The following is a 10,882-nucleotide window of genomic DNA, read 5'->3' on the forward strand; positions in this document are numbered from 1 at the left end:
TTTTAATACTTGCTTAGTAGTATATCTGCTAATCCATTACAGATGATATTTCAGGAATTTAGCACGCCGGCGAAAATTAGGCGGTTTTGCAAAATTTCATAGAGTATTCTAGAGAAAAGATAAGTTGGTAGCAGCAAAGCTCTATAAGCTACTTACTCCGGATGATTGGATAAATATTTATCTATTTTTTTATTTTATAAAGCTTACATAATAATACCTTATTAAGTAAGCTCAAGCAATCGCAGTGCTAGCAGCAGAGGCTTTCGGCTGATGGATAAATATACTTCGAACTACAGAGCTGTGTGAGTTAGGCTCAACTCCGCTAAATTTAAAGATAGCTACAGAACGCAAGCAATACCGATGTCATCGATCAGACACAAGTAAGTCCATTGCCCGGCACTCAGATTCCCGTTTCCATTTTCTTTAACTTTACTCGCCCTTCGAAGAAATCTGAGTAGATTTTGTGGTGCCAAGAAGCCAAGGTGGTCGCTTCTTAACACATCAGAGCCAAGGACCTCAAGCCTGGTTCGAGTGAAGGCTGAACACACGCATAGAAAGTGATCCGCTTTCTCATCTCTCCACATGCTGGGCAGACTGCACTGTCTGAGATGTCCACCTTTTCCAGCCCAAAACAGCTGCCTACAGTCCCTTCTGCTTAATGACGGGAGGATCTGCGACTGTCGGTGGGACATGACAGGTCCCTGCCATGCTCGCTTGTGGGTTGAAGTAACCCGTTTGCTAACCGTGGCTTTGATGGCTGCAGAAAAGAGTGGCAGAACGGGTTCCGGGCCAAGGAAGTTGGCTTCATCGATCTTACTTTGTTATGTTTCTTATTTTCTTGTAGTAAAAATTAGTCAACAAAAAAAAAAAATTGACTTACAGACTAATTAAGATGTCTTGACAACCTGTGATTTGTTTCAACCTGTGATTTCCAAAGGAGTTTACTATCGAGGATTACTCCAAGATATTTAATTTCCTTGGATAGCTGGTTTGCGACTCCTTTCAGCTTAGGCAGAACGAGTCCGTCAAGCTTCCTCCTTCTGGTGAAGAGGACAATACCAGTTTTGGCGGGATTTGCCAATAACCCACCCGCACAGCACCAAGTGTCAATTTTATCCAGGGCTTTCTGAACTTTACTACAGATGTGAATGGCCCGAAAACAAACAGGCAACGTCGTCCACATATGCTTGTGTATAGACTCCAGCATCATTTAAGGTGGTGAGTAGAGGATTAATCACCATGCACCAGAGCAATGGAGACAGCACACCGCCTTGCGGGCAACCAATTTTAACACTTTTCACTAGCCGGTCTACACCGTGCCTACTAGCAGAGCGGCACATACTATGAAAGGAGACATTATCAAACGCCCCCTTTATGTCTAAAAAGATGCCCATTATGTCGATGCCCAGCTCTACCCTAGCAATAAGGTTTTGCAGTGCCGATTTTCTACTTTGATAGGCATGCTAAAATGGAGACCGAGGGTGAGCCTTCAGCGACTTCTGACACATGCGCAATTCCTCCTTCTTCGGGACTTTTCAGCATGTAAGAAGTCATGCTGATGGGTCTAAAGCTTTTGGGGCTGGTGTAATCATCTCTTCCAACGGTAGTGATGAAGGCGACCCCTACCATCCCCCAAAAGCTTGGTATATAGGCCAGTGCCAGGCATGTAGTGCAGATTTTCTTCAATGCTGCTGGTACGGACTCTGTGCTCGAGAGCCTCGTCCATTGCACTTGCTGCTGCCCCAGATTGTATGATGGGAATTAGCATCGCAATATAGAACAAAACCCAGATAGCGCTGCTCACAGAACCTTGCGAGAGTGGTGGCTTTCCCTGATATTGGCCCTTCCAGAGCATCGTACGGAAAATAAACAAATGCACATCCGCGTCAACAGCTGACTAACTCAGTACATATTTTTTAACAAATCTATAATTCAAAATATGTACAATTGCATACTGTGAAGATTTTTGGAAGATCTAGCCTACCTTTTACAAGATGACAACGATTCCAAACATCGAAACCGAAGGTGCGGAAAGTGGCAACAACAAAATGGGATTGAAATGTTGGATGGCTCTTCACAGTCGCCTGATGCACACCCTACTAAAAATGCTTGGGCAATTAAACAAAAACTCAAAGGAAAACAAATATGAAGGTTTAATAGCCTCCAAAACTAGCGCATAATTTATAACAAATTGTGACTCGAAGATGAGCAGCCTTTATAGCTAATAAAGACGACTATATATTTTATATATGCCATATTGCGTGTAATAAATATTATAATATAATTTTACAATGCAATTCGCTAATATCAAATTGGTCAAATAGCTTGAAGTATGGCGGCAAATTTTTTATTGGACAGAAAGAATTTTTTTATGTTTTGAGTTTAAAATTTGCTTTCTTACTTCTTGCCAGCTGGTGTCAAAACATCAAAATTTGGCATTTGCGTTTGGCAGGACTTTTTTCGAGCTCGTAACGGCGGGTTTTACTTGGACGCAATTATAAGGCTGAATATTCGAGCATATATAAATATCAAGCCGATCGGTCAAGATTTTTTCGATTTATGTTTCTGGCGCTTATAAATGTGGTTTCGAGAAAACTCGTTCAAAGTTTTCATCACTGTAGGAATCGCACTGAGAGGGGAAGCGCTAAAAATCAAAATGCAAGTATTGAAATTTTCCCCACCTTAAACTTTTGAGTTAATCATTTCCAAGGTATTAGGGCATAATTTCCAAAGTAAAAAGAAAAATGATTTATTGAAATTTCTACGTTGGCCTAACCTCTTGATGTTGATTTACTGTCAGTTTTGTGAACGCCAGTAGCTATCAGCGACCAGATAACAAGTAATTCAAAAACAAACTAAGACTCATCACTAAGGGTGTTCCTTTAAAAAAAGAAACTTATTAATAATTTAGAAAGTTGTAGGCCAAAAATCAAATTCATTTCACAACACGCCACGCACTTCTTCTCTGTAAGAGTACCGGGAAAGACAAGCTAGATGCAAGATTGCGGAAAATTAATCACCCTATAGGGATATTTATAATTTTTGCAAATGGCGCCGTACGTTAGTCATATTTGACATATGGGGACTAGGTAGCTGCAGTATACAAAGGGCCAAGAAATGGAGACCCATATGGACATAAAGGGTTTTTCAATAACAGGTGTTATTTGTGAATGGATTGCGCTATCGAGAAATGATTAACGATTTTTTATGGCCGAAATTGGATGGTATTGATTTGGACAACGTTTATTTTCAACAAAACGGCGATACGTGTCACACAAGCAACGAAACCATTGATTTTTTACGGGAAAAGTTACCGGCCCGTGTCATCTCTCGAAGAGGTGATCACAATTGGCCTCCGAGATCTTGTGATTTAACACCTTGTGACTTTTTTCTCTGGGGCCACGTGAAAGAGAAGGTCTATGCCAACAGCTCAGGGTCGAGTTCAAGACCTCAAAGATGGAATTCGTGAGGCTATCGATTACATAGGGCAGCCACTTTGCAATTCGGTTATGGAAAATTTCATGAAAAGGATATTGTCCTGTAAGCGTGGTCGTGGTGGTCATATGCCTGGAAAATAACTTCCACTATAAACGGCATCCTCTTCGTAATGAAATATATATCCTATCATTTATACTAAAAAATAGCAGTTTTCTTTCAATATCAAAATAACACCTCTTATTGGAAAACCCTTTATAATATAATACGGACTGATCATTGAAAATTCTGTTTTTTAATATATTTAGTAAAAAATATATCCAAATGTAAGTTTTTGATTAATTGTGTGACATTGGTGTTTTTCTACTTCAGGAATTAATAATTTGAGTGATTTTTGATAAATTTCATTATAAGACATGATTTTCAAAAATTAGATTTTTAAAATTATGCTAAAAAACTATTGTGAAAGCATATTATGAGTTGGTCTGGTTAAACCATAGGGCTTTGGTTGCTGCGTGAGCAGTAAGCCACAAAGAAGGCAAATTTTACTAAGTGGATCGTTCATCAAGCTCACCTATTCCACTCAAATTTTGTGTATTTTGAGTGGTCATATTTACATGCTTGCATTACAATTAAATTATGTCCGAGATTATTTGCAAATGAAGCCTTGAGGCTCCTACGCCTCTTAACAAAAGTAGTTTTAAAACTAAATGTTTTCTCAGATTTCAAATAGGATTGGCTTACAATTTGAAATAGGGCGAAACGGTGTTAGAAAAAAGCGAGTTATTTCTAAATTGTACTAACACTACTAACAGCAAAGAGCACGAAACATTATGGACAGAATATATAAAGAATTGAGCCATAGTGGAAGTGAGGAAGTAAAGATGACATAGAAAAATTTAAAATTTCATGGGGTTTTAAAGCCAAAAGTAATGGCACTATCCCTTAAGGCATTTACAATAAAAACTATATATATATATAAGGTTGTCAAAAAAGTCTTGCGGTATTTCCGCAAGCTTGTCTTTACAAGCGCGTAGTTCTAGTTGTATTCGTCCCATCGGTTCACGCTAGAGCTTTTTGGAAAGCTCTTTTCACGTGCTAACACGTGTTTGATTAATTGTTGTTTGCTTTTAGTCGTTCCTGAGTTACAGCGTCGCAAACATGGAGCAAAATAAAGAGAAAATACGGCATATTTTACAGTACTACTACGATAAAGGCAAAAATGCATCTCATGCTGCCAATAAAATGTGTGCAGTTTATGTACCCGATACAGTTTCCATTTCCACCGCACAACGATGGTTTCAACGTTTTCGTTCTGGTGCAGAGGTGATCGAAGATGCGCCACGGTCCGGAAGGCCTGTCGTCGAAAATTGCGATAAAATCGCTAAATTGATCGAAAGAGACCGGCATAGTAGCAGCCGTAGCATCGGCCACGAGCTGGATGAGTCATCAAACCGTTATAAACCATTTGAAGAAGCTTGGATTCAAAAAGAAGCTCGATGTATGGATGCCACACGACTTGACGCAAAAAAACATGTTTGCCCGTATGGATGCATGCGAATCGCTTCTGAAGCGGATGGTGACTGGCGATGAAAAGTGGGTCACTTGCGACAACGTGAAGCGAAAACGGTCGTGGTCGAAAAGCGGTGAAGCTGCCCAGACGGTGGCCAAGCCTGGATTGACGGCCAGGAAGGTTCTTCTGTGTATTTGGTGGGATTGGCAGGGAATCATCCACTATGAGCTGCTCCTCTATGGCCAAACGCTCAATTCGGACCTGTACTGCCAACAACTGAACCGCTTGAATGCAGCACTCATGCAGAAGAGGCCATCTTTGATCAACAGAGGCCGAATTGTCTTCCATCAGGACAACGCCAGGCCACACACTTCTTTGGTGACGCGCCAGAAGCTCCGGGAGCTCGGATGAGCTCGGATGGGGATCCACCGTATAGTCCGAATCTCGCACCAAGTGATTACCACCCATATCTGTCCATGGCGAACGAGCTTGGTAGTCGGAAGTTGACCACAAGAGAGTCCTGTGAAAATTGGCTCTCCGAGTTTTTTGACAATAGGGAAGCGAGCTTCTATAAGAGGGGCATTATGAAGTTGGCATCTCGTTGGGAACGACGCATATTTGACTTAAATCGCATTATTATAACCAATTTTATGAACAATTGAAAATTCAATAAAAATACCGCAAAACTTTTTTGACAATATATATATATATAATTGGCACCTTTTTTGGGTGTTTGGCCGAGCTGCTCCTCCTATTTGTGGTGAGCGTCTTGATGTTGTTCCACAAATGGAGGGACCTATAGTTTCAAGCCGACTCCGAACGGCAGATATTTTTTATGAGGAGCTTTTCCATGGCAAAAATATACTCGGAGGTTTACCATTGCCTGCCGAGGGGCGACCGCTATTAGAAAAAACTTTTTCTTAATTTTTGATCTTTCACCGAGATTCGAACCTTCGTTCTCTCTGTGAATTCCGAATGGTAGTCACGCACCAACCTATTCGATCACGGCGGCCAATAAAAACTACTCTATATGTAATTTAAATGAGAAGGAAACAATCCGATTGGGACGATGCCGAATGGCCTTTTTTCGGAAAGGCCTTCCTTAGTAACACCGAAAGAGGTCATGTTTTGAATGGTGTACATGATTTTTAATGCAAAAAATGAATCAATTTTATCACCGGTGATTTAAAGTGCAGACAATTTATTATATAGTTTTGTAAATAAATATCCAGCTAATTTTACCGGCAGACGACCTTTAAAGTCACTGCAGTATATCCATTTAAATTAAGGGATTGTGTACAGTTAGAATTTTGAAAAAATTGATTTTTTTATTTTTGTTTTTTAATGTACATATATTTAAGAATATACAGAAAATTTAATATCGTTACAAACAAATTTGTAAAGGCGTGTCAGAGTGCTTGAAAGTTCTTTTCAAACTTTAAACGCGTTTTTCTCAAAATCATGTTTTCAAAGTCGGTGACCAGCATTGCTCGAAAACGGCTAAACCGATTAGTCTAAATTTTTAACACGAGCTTCTTTAATATATATTTTAGTAATTAATCGAAGATTTTTTCTCACCCGTAAATATTTTTTTTTTAAATAATTTAAGGCCGAAATTTTTTTTTGAAAAATGGCGGTTTGTCAAAAAATTTTATTTTGATTACTCCTTCGATTAATTACTAGATTTAACATTACTTTAACGAAATCCGTTTGAATTCTTAATTTCAGAGGATCCACTTTAGAGATATAGTGGTCACCGCAAATCGTCTTTTCCAAATAAATATATTTACTAATACTTAGTCTTAAATTACAGTTAAAAAATAACATAATATGTGTAGATCAATAAATTTTATATCAATAAATTCAAAAGTTTTCTGAGAAAAAATTCTGGAAAATTTACTTTTTTCGTCCTTCTAACTGTATATAACCCCTTAAGTAAAAAAATGTTGCGATTGAATCTATTTGGTAGTATCCACTTTGGGTATTAGATTAAGAAAACTTTAGCTTAAAGTTGTTGAGTCTTCATAAGCTAATCTGAACCTGAGCGCTTGTGCGATATACCTAAAACCTCTCCAATCGGCGCCGAGATGTATATGCTCTATCTGTGAGGTGGTTTTAGCGATTAAGGGGACTGACTTCGATTGACTGAACAAAATCAGTAAATACATTTTTTAAGGACCACCCTAATGTGTGCACATATGTAAGTATGAATGTATGCACGCAGCTAAACATTCTAAATTTCTATAAAATCAGGAAATTACTTAATTAGTATAACAAGTTTTTGAACGCTCAGAAATAAATGAGTAAATAAACAAACGAGTAATTAGAGTAGAAGAACGCGGCAAGGCGGAAGCAAAGAGTCAACCAGAAAATTATAACAATCCTAAGGAAAATACAAAAGCAAACCCCAGCACATGCCACTCGCGCTTGCTGCTACCCAAAAGACTCTCACCCTTCACCTCCATTGCTAGAGTTCTTGGTTTTTTTTTGAGTATCCGCAAAAATATTGCATAAATTTGTTGGCTGTAATTAATTTTTGGTGAAACTTTCTCAGTTTGCCCGACAAAAGTATTTCTAATCGTTCTTTTATGTAACCGCGAAAGTGGCATGCAATCGTAGAATTTATGCGCCGCCCTAGAGGCAGCAAAGCGGCCATACGGCATGACTTTAGTAAAGCAGCCGCTCACAATGAGAATGACCAATGAAATTCTTAAATCTCGTTAAAACTTTTCATTCTAATTATAAAACGGAAATTCGTCTAATAGCCGCTGGAGGGGACAAGTGTGTTAGGTATTAGATAATCGCGCAAAGGAAACAGAAACGCGAAAATGTGCCTGTTAAGGCAACAACAAATACATATTGTTTGAAGTAGATTTCAATTTTTTGTTTTTGGTTTTTTTTCTTTGGTGTTTTTAGCTTTTTTATACTTTTGTGAATTTGTGCTTTTGGGTCTTCTCTTCTTTCATTTGTTTCGGCTCTAATTGTTGACCCAGAATGCAAATACCAGAGTGAAAATTAAACCAGCGATGCCTCGCTAATCGTCCTTTCTACTCAGGTTTTGCATTTCATGCTCATTTAGCCACTTTCAGTCTTTTTATGGGTCTTTTATATGTATTTTTCGTCGTTTTTGTTTGTCTAAATTTTTGGAATGCTCGAGAATGTAGGTTTTTATTTGATTTGAAAAATTTTTTTTTCGTCCTAGAGTTGAGAGTTACATTACTTACAGCGCCATATCATCTTGCAACGTGTGACGAAATTAATTTTTTTCTTTACTGAGCTTGTAATTAGAGAGCGGTCTCAGCCCGACAAGCTGTCGCCGCATCCGGTTGCAGCGCATATGGCCGAGGTCAAGGAAATTTAGTGCGGATTTGCCGCCAGCTTTTAACGCATTAGCGAATTAGTGGATACCATTTGTATACATTTTGCACACACACAAGCAAACAAAGTAACAGAAAAACCAAACTAAGTATCATTGCAGCACTTTAATGCGCAATTCGCCATCTGTTGGGTGAGTAGAGTGGTTTATAAAAATTGCAATTTAAATAACTGACTGTATTTTTGAAGATATTCCTTCACATATTATCTTATATATGGACATATTCAAGTAAAATGTCTCAGTATTTTTTTGTTTTGGCAGTTTTGCTAGTTCGTCTGTAATTTTCTTTGGCGCCTTGAAGTCGTTTTCTACCCATGCACGCTGTATTGAAGCCCTTTTCACTGGAGTGCCATTGCTTAATTTATAAATATGTATTATACGGGGGTCGTGTGAATAGTCCGTTCAAAAATAGTAACTATTTAAATGTTTGGACTAATTCTCTTTAATTTTTCGGCATAGATTCTCCCAATTAGCTTCTCGTTCGCATAAAATATTTTTCACGACAGACATTTTTTCGAATTGGGGAAGAGATAGTAGTGCGAGGAGCCAAGACTGAAGAATTGGGGGGATGTGAAACGGGTTGGAACCCCATCTCCGTTAATCTTGCGTGATGGAAAAGGTCTTTTTTGAAAATCACTTGACTTGCTCGATTCAGACGAATGCAATACCCAAAGAAATAAACCGATCCGGCTGAAACTTGTTGTGTAGTCTTCCAAGAGATGCTATTAGCTAAACGTAATCTCGTAATGCGAAAGTAGGGCCATCTATCCGGCTTTGCATGGCCTTTTCAAACGATTCTCGTGCAGAATGTCGAAAATACCGCCTTCGTTGCATTCTTATCAGCTTCCATCTTTCATCATTTCATTTTCTACGGTAATCGTCATTTATGCAGACAGAGCAAAAAATCGAATGCTTATCATTCTATCAAATTGCCGCATTGCTGTCTTACTTATTTTCAATATGTACGTGGTATTTTCACGCCATGACGCTTACCCATCGTACCTCGAGAAAATTCCTTCCTCTTGTCAAGCAAGCAGTACAGTTTTGCCCGTGATCCATAATCACTAAACAAACTCCTCCTAAAGTTCTAAAGATCTCTGAAGCTTAACCAGATGTCCTGTTCTGAAAAAGAAGCAGGTTCGCTAAGCTGCGTTCCATGCGATAAAAACCAACTAGAATCATCCTGCCGAAGCACAATGACATATCGTCATCCGTGTGTAGATAAAGACGAGTTTCTTATCCAAACTCTATTGGTTTACTTCTCCAAGATACTGAATTCCCTATTAAGGAAAATAATAATATTGCGATTGGACCTGGAGCGTGGAAGAACATTTTAAAATAACGACAGTGGTAAGACTATGCCGAGGGGAGTCCCTACAAAGTGACAGCAGCAGTACAAAAACAAAATTTTAACGTATTTGATTTTGCAGTTTGGTGGTTTAAATTTCAAAATTTCAAACGGATTTGAAAGCAACAAATGCTAGAAAAACGAACAATAGATAATTTTGACAGTTAAGCAACCAAATTGCAAGAAAAAAACTAATAAATATCACTTTTGGATTACTCTTTTCCTTACATTTCAGCAGATTTCGACGCCTACAATCTACCTACCGATTATGCGCACTAGGTACATACCCCTACGCACATTTAAAACTGTGCCCGAAGATGTTCTAGTAATATCTAGCAACTGCCTTGATGACTGGCAAACGAGGTGGGATAACTGTACGAAAGGGCATTGGACATACAAATTCATTCTCAATAAAAAGCTTTGGCTAACGAGGTCACATAGAGCAGTGCACTTTTACCGGACCCAGTTCTTGAGTGGGCTTCGCTGCTTCAAAGTATATTTATACGTTGCATCGACGACAATTCCTATTGCAACTACTGCGACAAAAACGTGACAGAGAATGTTCACCACATATTTTTCGTACGCTCGCGTTTTCGTTCTGCAAAAGAAGAACTCCATTAGAGCCTTTGGAGGGCCTTCTTTGCTGGAAACTTTCGCGCAACATGTAATATGCTATGCCCGAGGGAAGATTGGAATGCGGCTTGCGACTTAGTAGCCGATACTATGAAAGAGATGAGGTATCTGGATAGATTGCGACGCAGCTAATTGTCAGGTGGCTAATTGTCTTTCCTCTCCGCGAAGTAAAATAGGGTGAGCCATGTAAAATTTGCTTTTTGAATCGGCTATAAAAAAAACGAGTCAATATTTTTTGAAACTTCTTTTTTTGTTTCGAAGATTGAACATTGACATTTATGAATGAAAAATAATATCGTTCAAATGACTGCCACGACTGGCTTTACAGCCAACCCAATTTTTAAGCGCATTTTTGATTGTTTGGGCTCCAATTTCATGAATGGCATCTTCGAGTTCGTGTTTTAAAGCTTCATTCGTCTCTGGATGGTTCGCATAGCATTTGTCCTTAACGGCTCCCCACAAAAAATGGTCCAACGGGCTTAAATCACAGCTCCGAGGCGGCCAAGTGATATCGGAATTTCGGCTGATTATTCGGTTTTCAAAAACGGTAGCCAAAAGTTCGAGTGTTACTTTGGCA

Source organism: Anastrepha ludens, chromosome 2 (assembly GCF_028408465.1).
Source record: "Anastrepha ludens isolate Willacy chromosome 2, idAnaLude1.1, whole genome shotgun sequence".
In the NCBI taxonomy this organism is placed as follows: domain Eukaryota; kingdom Metazoa; phylum Arthropoda; class Insecta; order Diptera; family Tephritidae; genus Anastrepha; species Anastrepha ludens.